Source organism: Lissotriton helveticus, chromosome 2_1, assembly GCF_964261635.1.
Source record: "Lissotriton helveticus chromosome 2_1, aLisHel1.1, whole genome shotgun sequence".
Taxonomy (NCBI): Eukaryota; Metazoa; Chordata; class Amphibia; order Caudata; family Salamandridae; genus Lissotriton; species Lissotriton helveticus.
This window is the reverse complement of record NC_136059.1, coordinates 1,574,635,788-1,574,647,092: the sequence shown is the minus strand read 5'-3', so window position 1 is coordinate 1,574,647,092 and position 11,305 is coordinate 1,574,635,788. Positions and strand designations below refer to the sequence as shown.

General features: G+C 43.9%; 1 pseudogene; it reads left to right on the top strand.

The window, feature by feature from the left end:
- Nucleotides 1-531: 531 nt before the first annotated feature.
- On the top strand, nt 532-2,197 carry LOC144820797 (28S ribosomal RNA; annotated as a pseudogene).
- The last annotated feature ends 9,108 nt before the right edge of the window (nt 2,198-11,305 follow it).

Sequence of the window (11,305 nt, the reverse complement as noted above, 5' to 3'; positions counted from 1 at the left end):
TGAAAAAGAAAATATTGAAAACATTCATCCAGGAGAAAGTGAGAGATACCTCGGATTGAACTTTGATCCACACACTGGTCATACAAGCAACAACAAAATTAATGAGGTTCTTGGCAATTGGGCTCAAAAACTTGATAATCTACCACTTAAGCCCACACAGAAAATAGAAATGGTGTCTCAGTACTTGGTACCTAAACTATCATTCAAGTTGGAAATGACAGGAACAGAAGCAAAAACTTTAAATGCTCTGGATCAAACAATAAAAAAGTATGTCGAACACTTTCTACACCTTCCTGCATACACATGTGATGGTCTCCTATACTCGAAAAGATCATTTGGGGGCCTCAGTTTACCAAAAGTTTGTACACAAATTGGTGTCAATAAAGTCAATAGTTTATTGTACCTCAGGGCAGCTCCAGATCTGTGAATACCGCATTCGTTCATGTATGCAGGAGAAGTAATAAATGAAAAAATTGATAACATCATCAAAACGCACAAACTTAACATTTCAGACAGTGGGTTTCTGAGTTATGATTTGAATTTAATAGCAACATATGATTGGAGAAAAGAAGAATTTAAGAAATGAGTAAATCTCCCCATCCAAGGTGATGGTAAAAAATATTTAGCAAGTAATCCAACCTCAAACTTCTGGATCAGCAAGCATAACAAAATGAAAGAAAACCAATACATAGCTGCGCTGATGTTAAGAGCAAATGTTTTATCTACTAGGGAAACCATCACTAGAGGAAAAAATCGTACATTTGCTACTTGTAGATATTTTAATGATGTTTGCGAAACAATTTCTCATATTTCAGGCGCATGTCCTAAAACCAAGGACATTAGGATAAAAAGAACAAGAGGGAGGAGGCACACGCCGGGTGCCAGGGGTCGGCCGCAATGTAGATTACCCACCTGACCCGTCTTGAAGCACGGATCAAAGAGTCTAACACATGCACGAGTCGGAGGGCCAAGCGAAACCCTGTGGCGCAATGAAGGGGAGAACCAGCGCGCGCCAGCTGAGGTGGGATCCAGCCGCAATTTCAGCCGTGGGCACACCACCGGCCCGTCTCGCCCCTTTCGTTGGGGAAGTGGAGCATGAGTGTGCGTGATAAGATGGTGAACTGTGCCTGGGCAAGGCGAAGCTGGAGGAAACTCTGGTGGAGGTCCGAAGCAGTCCTGACGTTCAAATCGGTCGTCTGACCTGGGTATAGGGGTGAAAGGGTAATCAAACCATCTAGTAGCTGGTTCCCTCCAAAGTTTCCCTCAGGATAGCTGGCGCTCGGAGTCCCTAGTTTTATCTGGTAAAGCGAATGATTAGAGGTCTTGGGGCCGAAACGATCTCAATCTATTCTCAAACTTTAAATTGGTAAGAAGCCCGGCTCGTGGCGTGGAGCCGGGCATGGAATGCGAGTGCCTATTGGGACACTTTTGGAAATCAGAACTGGCCCTGCAGGATGAACCAAACACCGGGTAAAGGCGCTCGATGCCGATGCTCATCAGACCCCCGAAAAGGTGTTAGTTGATTTAGACAGCTGGACGGTGGCCGCAGAAGTCGGAATTTGCTAAGGAGTGTATAACAACTCACCTGCCGAATCAACTAGCCCTGAAACTGGATGGCACTGGAGCATCGGGCCCATACCCGGCCATTGCCTGCGCTGAGAGCCACGGGGGCTAGGCCGCGATGAGTAGGAGGGCCACTGCGGTGTGCATGGAAGCCTGGGGCAAGGGCCCGGGTGGAGCCGTTGCAGGTGCAAATCTTGGTGATAGTTGCAAATATTCAAAGGAGAACTTTGAAGGCCAAAGTGGAGAAGGGTTCTGTGTGAACAGCAGTTGAACATGGGTCAGTCGGTACTAAGAAATGGGCGAGTGCCATTCGGAAGGGATGGGTGATGGCCTCAGTTGCCCTTGACCAATAAAAAGGGAGTCGGTGCAGATCCCTGAACCCAGAGTGGTGGAGACGGGCGCCCTTGCAGCGTACAGTGCGGTAATGCAAATAATCCTGGAGAAGCAGACGAGAGCCCCAGGGAGAGTTATTTTTTCTTTGTGAAGGGCAGGGCACCCTGGAGAAAGCCTTGCAGTTCTGGCGGCAGCCGGTGAGCTCTCTCTGGTCCTTGAAATTCTGGGGGAGATGGTGTAAATCTCACGCCTGGCCATACCCATATCCGCAGCAGGTCTTCAAGGTGAACAGCCTCTGGTATGTTGGAACAATGTAGGTAAGGGAAGTCGGGAAATCAGATCCGTAACTTCGCGATAAGGATTGGCTTTAAGGGCTGGGTCAGTCGGGCTTGGGCACGAAGAGGGGCTGGGCGCGCACCGTGACTGGACGAGGTGCCTCCCTCCGGGGTGGCGGTGACTCTGGATGTGAGCCGGGCCCTTCCTGTGGATCGCCCCAGCTGCGGTGGTCATCTCTCCCCATGCCACCTCCCCGGGGGCTTTGGGCCGGCACCTATCAGCTGACTAAGAACTGGTGCGGACCAGTAGAATCCGACTGTTTTATTAAAGCAAAGCATTGCAAAGGCCCGGGGCGGGTGGTGATGTGATGTGATTTCTGCCCAGTGCTCTAAATGTCAAAGTGAAGAAATACGACGAAGGGCGGGTAAACGGCGGGAGTAACTATGACTCTGCGCTGATGTTAAGAGCAAATGTTTTATCTACTAGGGAAACCATCACTAGAGGAAGAAATCGTACATTTGCTACTTGTAGATATTGTAATGATGTTTGCGAAACAATTTCCCATATTTCAGGCTCATGTCCTAAAACCAAGGACATTAGGATTAAAAGACACAACAAAATTCTGGAACTGCTCATTGATAGAGCAAAAAGGTGGGTTGGATGGCATATAGGGAACCTTATGTTAAGAATAATCAAGGTGAACTACGAAAACCAGATGTAGTGTTTACCAAAAATGGTACTGCTGTAGTGATTGATGTTTCAATTCGATATGAAAACTCACTGAATTCCCTTGAATTAGCGTATGAGAGTAAAGTGAAATATTATCAGGATCTGTCACAGCAAATCAAAGATCTCACAAAATGCACCACTGCAAAATTTCATGGCTTTATCGTAGGATGTCGTAGTATTTGGCCTCAATGTAATGATGTTGTTCTGGCTGATTTAGGTTTGCAAATGTCATTCCCATTTAAGAAAAATGTTTGCCTGACTACTCTAATGGACATTCTTAAAATGTGCCAAGTATTCATGGACAATTGAATATCAAGCTTATACTGTGATATACACTTTCTTACAGCACACGTCACCGTTATAAAGCATATTGTTTTAAACCGTGGATCCTTCAATATTTAAATGTGGTTATACAGTTACATATTAGTTTGTAGTTGACACAAGATTTAGTATAGAAGTGAATTTGTATAGATGTGAATTTGTTATAGTTGTATATTTTCTATTTAGATGTGCAATTTGTAGATGTGTCTTGCTATAGAAGTGTGATTATAACAATTTAGATACAATTGTGTACATCATAATTATTGAAATGTCTTGAATGATGAATAGGTCTCAGATAATTATATACACATAATTACCACACATTGATTAATAATTTCCTGCTAATCATACTTTAATTTCTAAGGACTGTTCGTAGACAATTTTAAATTGTTGGAATAGTACTGAAGGGTGTACTATCTCTGGCCTATACGTGATCCCAGTTCCAGTGAAGACAGCGTTCAGTGTGGCTGTACTCCGGAGCGAAAGAATGTTGTATTGTTGGAAGCAAAACTAATTTCACGCTGATGAGCAGCATAATAACCTAGAATGAGCCACCGCGAGGTGGTACAGAAATAGCCAAATGCCTCGTCATCTACTTAGTGATGCTCATAAATGGATGAACGAGATTCCGACTGTCCCTATCTACTATCTATCACTTTTGCTTCATGGAGACTTCAAAAGTGTTAGAAATTCATTTTGGAGGTGCACAGAACAGTGCAAATGCACTTATATAGCATTCAGGACACTGCAATTACACCTATATAGTATTTAAATGATTTTGATGTATTAAAATTTTTGACCTCAATAAGGGAAGGGGGAGGTTGAACTTTTACCTCGCTCAGAGTTCCATGACTTCTGTGACCTTGTGCCCCTGAAATGTAAAATCACATTTTCAAAGTAATTTGTAAAACTAATCATTCTATTTCATTCATTATGTGATTAGCAGGCTATTAGGCCTCTGTTGCATTTTTATCAGTTTTTGAACACTTTGATGCACCAATGACGTATTTGGGCGTGGGCATTTTTTGCTTCAGGGAGACCGCAAAAGTGTAAGAAATTCAATTTAAAGGTACACAGAACAGTGCAAATGCACTTATTTAGCATTCCAGAACTAAAACTGCTGTTGCACCTATGTACGTTTTAAACGATTTTGTATTAAATCTTTTTTTGACCTCTCGGAGCACATGGTGTACCATAGCCTTCCTTTGAAGAAGTGAGTCTGTCCCCTGAACACCTAAAAATGTGACAATTATTACTAAAACATGTGTCTGGAGGCAAGAATCGGGCCCTGGTGCTGCTGGTACATCATCTGAGGTGTAATATGGGTTGCTAATGTCCACAGGGACCTACAAACTGTCAAGAGAGTTGATACCAAAAATTAGCAAAAGCTGTCCAAAAATCTTTTTTTGATAAGATTTGCTAATTTTCCACATAGCTCATAATGGATTTTGGAGTCACTTTGTGAGTACACAGGACCTAGATATACTTGTCAGAAAGCTCATATCTGAAACTCTGAGGAGGTGTATGTACCTTTTGGACTATATGAAGATTTGTTTCACTTCCAGCCAAGGGGATAAACATGCAATCGTACCTGGCTTGGAGCCCTATAGTCTTGTGTAAAAGAAGTGAATTTGTACCCCGAACACCTACAAATGCTATACAAATTACTATAACATATGACTGGATGCTACAATTTGGTCCTAGGCATAACTGCCATGTCATCTGAGGTATACTTAGGGGTACTTGGGATCAAGACCTTAAGTAAGTAATTTCTTTATTGTTCGGTTAATTAAAACCACTACAATTTATAACATTCTACAACTTTTAAAACAAACATTTAAAACGTAGACAAGGAAATAAATAAGAAAAGGGCAGGGAAAGGAGATAAATAAAGAATTTCTGCAAAGAGTCAAACCAATTACGGCAAAGTTTCTTCAATACCAATTTATCTTTCAGTAATGTTCTTAAGACTCAATGGGAATCCGGCAAGTGGCAGCGTGCCTTGTTTTTTCTGCGAAACTGTCCAGGAATTTTACTAATCTACATATCAGTTGGGCGTCCGCTGAGCACAGTGTCTGGACTATCGCAGATCGGCAGGTGCGGACTCCAAGCTTGTTGAGTTTATCCTTAAGCCAGTACCGACGTCCGTGATACATAGCTGGGCAAATACAGACTATGTGTATAAAGTCTTGGTTACCTACACCGCAAAGATCGCATTCCGTTGTTGCTTGTGGTCTCAATCTAGGTTGGTCTAGTCGTGTAGGTAAAGTGCCCAGCCTTAAGTGGAGAAATTTACGTTTGAGGTTCAACGAGAATGCCGTGTCTAAATAAGGTGCTGGTGCGGGCCTTGTGTACGAATTAATAGTCATCCAGGCGTGAGTCCGGGTACTAAAAGTTATTTTGTCCTTGAGGAACGAGTGTTTCTTAGCAATCCTTTTGACTACCTGGTTAAACGAAGGGACTGGCAGTTTTGTTTCCCACAATGCTCCGAGCTCAGTTTCCTCTAATGAGGACTTTAGGTATTTTGAGTACTCAGAGTTCGGGCTTGTCTGGATTGCTCCCCAGAGTGCGCCATTCATTTTCTTCTCCTTGTTTCTCCATACGTTATACCAAAATTTAATGGCCTCATATTTTTTCAGTAAGACCTGGGATTGTAATCCAAGTTCAAGTCTGACTTGCGCTGGGGAAGAATTATTCGGTAACAAGAGAACCCATTTGTATACTTTAGTTTGTATTTTATCCAGGAGGGTGGCGCTTTTCCCGTGGTGCAAAATGCTCCCATATGCTAATGTGGGCAATAATTTAGCTTTCATTGCAGTTAGCAAAGGGGAGACTAGAGGGCCCTTTAGCTTGACTGCCAAGTTGGTGAAGGCGTGCAATAATGTGGCCCCTTTTCTTTCAACAGCTTTGAGATGCACCAGGAAATTTAAGTGTTTGTCTAGGTGTACCCCCAGATATTTATAGCTGTTGACGGATTCCAGCTGATTGTTGTTTATTCGGAAAATTGGTGGATTTTTGCGACGCCGTGATATGAACATAGTCTTTGTTTTCTTAACATTTATTGTAAGCAGGTTCCTTTTTGTGTAGGTGGACAAGTCGTCTAGCAGACGTTGGAGGCCAATTCTTCTCTGGCTCACCAGCACCACATCGTCCGCATACGATAAATGCGTTAGACGAAGGGTGCCTAACCTGGGAGGATGCGCGTTAACCTTATCTAGGCTTTCTGCCAGGTCACCCCTAAATACATTAAATAAGTGTGGGGCCAGGACGCATCCTTGCTTTAGTCCGTCAACAGTGTAGATCTTCCTGGTCAGACATCGCCCATTGTCGATTTTCACCTGCATCCAGGTTTCAGTGTAGAGGTTAATGATGGGCATGAGAATTGAGTCCGGTAGACCCTGATGTTTTAATTTTGCCCATAACATTTGCCTGTTGACATGATCAAATGCCGCTTTAAAGTCTACAAAACAGGTGTGAAGGTCGAGGGAGTTCTGTAGACTTTTCTCGGCAATAAGACAAAGGGCCATGGCATTCGGTGGTATTTTATTGTTCGTTTCTGACCAGTCAGCCAGGTCTGCCAATATCAGTGACGCATAGTATTTTGATTCAGCATCGAGGAGGGCAATCAAGCGATAGTTGTTTGGATCCTTACGCTCTCCGCCTTTATAGATTGGAGATATAATAGGTCCCCTCCAGCTCTCAGGAATACCGCCTGCGTTTGTAACTGTTTGAAACAGTAAGTTGAATTTGCTGGACCAGTACTGCGGGTCCGTCTTGTAGATGGCTTGTGGGACGCCGTTTGGGCCTGGGGCACTATCTTGCCTGCTTTTCTCAATTATTTTTAAGATGCTTTGTTCAGCATCATACTTGGGCCATGATGCTGTTGGGCCAGTGCCCTTTACGCTGTTCCCTTGATGGGCTGTAGAAATGGCTTCCCGCACTGGGTTATCTTTTGCTTCAAAGGGCAGGATGGTAGCTGCTCTCTGACTGTTGATTGAAAATGTGTCCGTTAGATGTTGAGACCATTGCGATTCAGTTATGCAGGCCATGCTTATTGGTTGGGCTGCCCGGTTTACAGAATTAACTTGCAGCTAGAAGGCCCGCGAGTCGGCTCTCTTGATGTTATGCAGTAACTTAGACCAGAACTCATTTTGGAGATTTTGTTTATCAGTCCATATTAATTTCTTATATTGAGTCCTGACCTTTCGTACTGCTGACCAAACACAGGCGTTTTGAGCATGACCACGTGCTTGACGTATAAGTTTTCCCAAGCGCCTCTTTAATGGTAGTGCTGATCTGTTAAATGCGTTCTTAAATTTTGAGAAAGGTCTAATTATATTACTTGAGTTGAACCTAGAAAGCTGCATCAAGTAGTTATTCCAGATGATTGGCTCAGGGCGTTCTCAATCAGGAGGTCTTCTAATAGTTTTTGGCGTCGTTGGCTATTCGTGGGAGGGAGTCACTTGTCCACTTGAGCCGCTTCAGATTGATGGTTGTATGGTCGCCTGGTAAATTGGGAGCTGATTCGAGTTTGGGTATTTCCGTCGCAATCTCGAGATGTTGTTTAGACTGATCCCTGTCCAAGGCACAGATGATACGGAATTCTTGTATTTGACTGAGCAAAGGTAGTGTGACAAATGTATAGTCCAATACAGTACAAGAATTGTGGCCTATATAGGTCATTGAAGGGGGGTTGTCTTGGTTAGCTCTTCCATTTAGTGCACGGAGTCCGAGATTTTCGAGGTCCCACATAAGTTGTTTACCCTCCTTGTCCTTCTTCACTACCTGAGGAGCTGCCTGCGGCAAGACGTTCCAAATTTCAATTGCAGCGTTGATGTTAACTTCGTCCTGCGGTGCTTGTAGAAGATTTGAGTTAAAGTCGCCCGTGAGGATTATCTCCCAGTCAGGGTGCTCCAAACGCATGGTGGTGATTACCGAAGTAATACGTTGGAATAATGCTTTTTTGGAAGATTTCTTTGGGTTTGCGTAGATGTTCATTAGAATTAGAGTTCTGGTTATGGCCGTTGTTATACTCTCTAATTTTAGGATTTGCATGTCCGCCATTGAGTCAGGAGTTTGTGTTGCTCTGATCTTTAAAGACGTTTATATATAGACAGAAAGGCCCCCACGGGCTCGCCCAAAGAGCTTACATGGAAGCCCAAGCGGCCGGGTATGTCAATTGGGTCGGGTTGCCACGTTTCCTGTAAGGCTATAATTGCATATGGGTCCCAAGTAGCGGCTTTGCCATTTTTGTTCATGATGTCTTTAGCACCCGCAATATTCCAGGAAAGAATTTTTATAGCGTGGCTTGCAGTGTTAAGTGACCTACCGGGTGTTCAATTTGAGAATAGCAATTGCGGCTGGAGATGATCACGGTCTGCTGCTTCAACTCCCCTTGCTCTTCGAAGGACCGAATGCGTTGGTCGACTCCTTGGTGCTAGATTTATGCTCTTGGTCTGCCTTCTTAAGAGTGGAGACGGATACGCTGCCTTGACCTTTTCTTTCAAGAGGATTCCCCATTCCTTAAATTTAGCCATTTGGGAAAGAATATGGGTTACCATACCGGCCTCCCTCCATGTCGTGACTGTGCACTCTTTTTTTGGGTTATCCTCCAATGTTATAAACTCAACCAACAGGAGGTCTGCTGAAGTAAGGTAGCCAAGGCTAGGGATGGCGGATGTTAAGCGGAGTATGTTCCCCCGGTTTAAATGATCTTGCAAACCTTGCTGTTCAAATTTAGGAACGAATAAAAGTTTCCCTGCATTGGGGACTCCCTCCTTTGCCGTTAGTGATTTGTCACAGGATGTGACAATTTGGCGATGGTGCATTCGATTACAAGACCCAGAAACTTTTGTGTTATCGGAGTGGCAGTTTCCAAGAGGGGGATTAACACTGTGCAGGGGTTGCTTGTGTGGCGCGCCTGATGGATACTCTTCTCGGGCTTTACTTGATGCTTGCCTCGTTACTAGAGGGCCCTCTTTTGCGTCAAACAAATTCTCCGGCGGCGTGTGCCGTCTGCTATCTTGCTGGTTTCAGGGTCGGTGCCCTTGCTATCATTTGGGAAGGTTACTCTGATGAGGTCAAGGTTTTCCCTAGTCGCATATATTGCCAAGCATCTGGCAGGTTCTGTAACCACACTAGAGGTGGTGATTAAGAGTGGAGATGCTGTTTCGTTGGTAGCTGTCATATCCACAACCTGACTGTTATGTCTGTCTATTCCAGATTTTTCATTTATCAGATCTTTCTCAATTGTTGTGGACTGCTTATTCCAGTTCTGCGAACTTGAGATCTGTTTGGGGGAAAGTTCGAGTTTTCCCAATGTGGATTGAATGATTACTGACGGCTTCTTTGGAAGAACTTCAATAGAATCTTCTTAATAGGCAGAAACATTTGAACCCATTCGGTCGCGGAGCTCTGGACCTGAGGGGTTCCCTTTGCACAAGGCTTTTGTGGGGATGGCCTCTGCTGGGTAGGGTGGTTTGTTTGGTGGGATTTTGCACTCTTCCTTCTTAGGGGAATCTATTCTCGCGACTTGGGCTTCCATTTTTACGGGCGTTCTCGGACCCTTGTTTTCTGTGTCTTTCGATGTCATCGTCTGAGATGGGTCGGTCGTTGTGGCGCTCTTGTTTTTGGCTTTGGCTTGCGTGAAGATAGGGAAGAGTGATAACGTCTGCTTATGCTCAAGTTCACTGTTTGGACGTTGATTTCTATTTTTCCTGGCCCTTTTTCTCTGATGTTTGGTTAATTTTGTTCCAATGTCGGCTACTGGCAGTTGGTCAATGATAACAGGTTTGGCACTGCTCTGTTGGTTGGTCGAGGCATTATCAGGTTTTGGATTTAGCTTTTCTAATCTATTAGTTACGGTAGTGCTCAGATTGTTGTGTTTATTTTTACCTTCTGCCGGCTGTTGGTAGGGGACTACTATGTTAGCTGCCTCTAAGATCTTGGGCTTGTAGGCATTGCTTTTTTGAGTCTCCTTGTCATCAAAGCAAATCAAGTCGTTGTTCAATTGAATGCTAGTGGCAGTTGAATTAGACTGTTTGCATTCCTGCAGAATGTCTTTCAAGATAGATGGCAGATCAAGGAGTTTTTCTAGTATTGGGTGACAAGTGCAGGAGTGTACTGGCAGGCTTGTGCAAACCTGTTCTGTTAAGACGTTGAATGAGCCAGCCATTGCGTCGAGTTTTTTGTTTATACCGGCTATATGCTCGGCTATTGATCCCATTAAATATATTTGTACGTCAAGCTTGTCCGACTGCATGTTTAAGGTTTTTATCGACGTTTCCAATATGCAGCCCAGTGCCTTATGTAACGTGAATATGGATTCTAGACTGAATTTAGTGTCTAGCTCGACTTCTGGTTGCATACCATGTTCGTTGTTATTATTGAGAACAATAGCCGGCTCCAGTGCGGTCTGGTCGCTGGGTGATAATCTGTGTGTCTGTTCTTGAAGTGATTTTTGTTCGATGTTAGGATTTCTTTCCGTGGATACTATGTCAGGTATCAGGGAGCTTGAAATCTCTAATATAGACATTTCCTTCAGGTTGCCCTTGTCCTTGGCACGGTTGCTTGTGTGTATAAGTGGTTTGTTTCCTTGTACAGGTTTCGTTATGCTGAGGGTTTTCGCCAGACTGTTGAATGGGCCAATGATTGGCAAGATCGGCAAAATGTCTGACTGTGAGTCATGAATTGTTATGACTAGATCTTCCAGCGCGGCAAGCAGTAATTTGTCGCTTGTGTCGGGTTTGTCCGTGTCACTTCGAGTTGTGTTGGTGAACGGGCGATCCCTGTATTTTAACGACATGTCAGTAGTAGTTGATGTGGCAGCTACCAGTTTTCGTGCCAGATATGAGTCTTTTGAATCCACAGTCTTCAGATTTAGGCTTTTGTTTGAGCATAAAACTGGTCTAGGAGTTGAATGATTTTTCAGGTAGGCTTTGTCCAATGGGTCATGTTGGTTGTTATTAATAGGGCTATCCCTTCTGCAGTCTTGTTGCTGATTGCTATGCGTGGTTAAGTTCAGATCACTATTGTTAGGTAATGCGTTGCTTGTAAAGCCTTCAGGCGTAATGTCTGGGACTAT